Below are 2346 nucleotides of genomic sequence, written 5' to 3' on the forward strand. Positions count from 1 at the left end.
ATGAATCATGTGTGCACATGCATGTACAGACCTGATGCCAGCATCCTTCATCTTTCCCCCCTTTTCTATACTCTACCTTTATACTTGAGACATGCTCTCTTGCTGAACTGAAGTTCATCAATTGAGCTAGGTTGGCTGGCAAATGAGCTTCAGGGATATACCAGTCTCTATCCAAAGCTAGAGGTATGGACACAGGCTGCCATGCCAGCAGCCATATTGCTTTCCCAGTCATGTGACATTCTGTTGACTACCTGAGGCTTGGGGGGCTGTCCCCTCCCTTGGGGGGAAAACGTGTTTCGATTCAGAGGCAAATGCTCTGTAACAGTACAGAGGCTGCCACTGTCTCCATCTTCTGACAAGGGTAAGCAGTTTCTTCAAAGTCCCTCAGTTAATAGAGAGTAGACTTGGGAGTAGAACTCAACTTTACAATTTCTAACTTTTTGTTGTGGCACTGAGAATTGAACCTAAAGCCTCAGGCATGCTGGCAAACACTCCACCATTGAGTTCTTAGCCAATCCCGGCTTTCTAACTTCTGCATCCTTCTTCATGCTTAGTTCACTGAGGTGGTTTAGGAGGCCAATCGATTGAACTGTGATCAGCAGGCAACAGCTGGGAATGTATCTAGAAGTTAGGCCATCTCTTGGGTCCTCTATGTCAGATCCCAAAGAAACCTGGGACAAATGTCTAACTGAGCTGCCTAAGAGCATCCCAGAGCATACACAGGCCACCAGGATCACTTGGTACCTAGACCTCCTCTCCGCTCTTCTCACTCTGTTATTCCCTACCCTAAACCTCTCCTAACCCAGGGGCTCAGCTTCCATTCCCCCAGCTTCTGATTCCTATAAAAACCTGCCATTACAGCCATGTGCTTTTTTTGTTTCTTCTCCCTCTATTGTCCCCTCTCTTTTCTCTCCTTCTATCGTTTCCCCCTCCCTCCTTTCCTGACCTAGCTCAGTCTGCTGGCCATGGTCAGTCTGGACTCTTCCAGATGCCTCGGGCTGAACTCTCCCTCATATGTACAATAAAAACCTCCTCAGCTGTACTTAAGAGTGGCCATGTGCTTGCTTCAGCAGCACATACACTAAAACTGGAACTACACAGAGGTTAGTATGGCCCCTGCCCAAGGATGCCATTGCAAATTCCTGAAGCATTCCATATTTTGGGGCAGTGAGTGAGATGTAAAGTGAAGAAGTAAAAAACAAACAAACAAACAAACAAACAAACTGCAGAATAAATGTGAGCATGTTCATATATGCAGTTTTATGTTTATCTCTATATTCATTTATTTAGAATCCATATATATTGAGATAAAAAACAACCACAAAAAAATAATAACTGTGGTCATGTCCCCATTTCATTCATGTGATGTTGAAGCCCAGGAGAGGCATACACGAGCTCCCTGGCAAAGGACTTTGCCTCTCCGAATCAAGCTGCTGGCTTGGCTCTCGCACGGTGTGTATGGACCGTTTGTTTCTGCTGGCCTCCGCCATCCACTACATTTGTCTCCAAATTCTAGAGTCTGTCTCTTCAGCCACTTTTTCCCTCTACCAACTCCAGCCATTCATCTCTGCTTGCCAACTCAGTCAGTGTCCTCATTTTCATTCACTCTATTCTCTGGGCAGGGCACCCAGACCTAGGCTACCTTGCTGGTGGCCGTGGAATAAAGCTAGAGCATTGCATTCCATTAGGAGAAGGCAGGCCTGCGAGGGGCCCCACAGAGGGAATGTCCAGGTGGCTAGGAAGGGATTCACGTGGAGGGATAAAAGGAGATTCAAAATAATTACTTGTCTGCATAGCCTTTTAGCAGTCTCTTCTTTCCTCTGTTTGCTCCAAAGGGACTGGGTCTCCTTCACTCCATCCCCAGCACCCACCTGGCTGCCTAGCAGAGTCTCTACTCCATATGTGAATGAGGCATCCACCGTGCACACATTCCAGCACTATGGTGTCAGGCTGAGGCACTAGTCATGGCTGCAGGGCCAGAGCAAGAAAGGTGGGGTTGTGAGAAGGGACAGAGCCCCAGGCTGGAACTAAGACGGAGACCCACAGGATCAGGAGAAGGTTGCTTTTGTAAATGCAAGAAGCAAGACAGTCAGACTGTGGTCACTCAGAGGCCTGCTTGCCACCATAACACTTGGCATAGACAGAGGAGGTCACCAGAGGTCCACCAGCCTGGTGGCCCACCTGCAGCAGAAGCCATCACAACGTGCAAGTATGTGGTGGACTGATGGGAGACAAAGAGATGAGGAAAGCAAGAACAGTTTGAGCATTTTGAAGAGATGTGGAACTGGACATGTAAGGGTAGAGAGGAATAGCCTCTTGTGAGTGGCCAGCCCTGCCACCCGAAGT

At 48.0% G+C, this 2346-nt stretch overlaps 1 non-coding gene across 1 annotated transcript; it reads left to right on the forward strand.

The window, feature by feature from the left end:
• Positions 1-1057: 1057 nt before the first annotated feature.
• Gm25634 lies at positions 1058-1162 on the forward strand. The gene has a single exon (XR_003949195.1). It is a non-coding gene; the product is annotated as a U6 spliceosomal RNA (small nuclear RNA).
• Positions 1163-2346: the final 1184 nt, after the last annotated feature.

The sequence above is a fragment of the Mus musculus genome, chromosome 1 (genome assembly GCF_000001635.26).
Source record: "Mus musculus strain C57BL/6J chromosome 1, GRCm38.p6 C57BL/6J".
Lineage (NCBI taxonomy): Eukaryota > Metazoa > Chordata > Mammalia > Rodentia > Muridae > Mus > Mus musculus.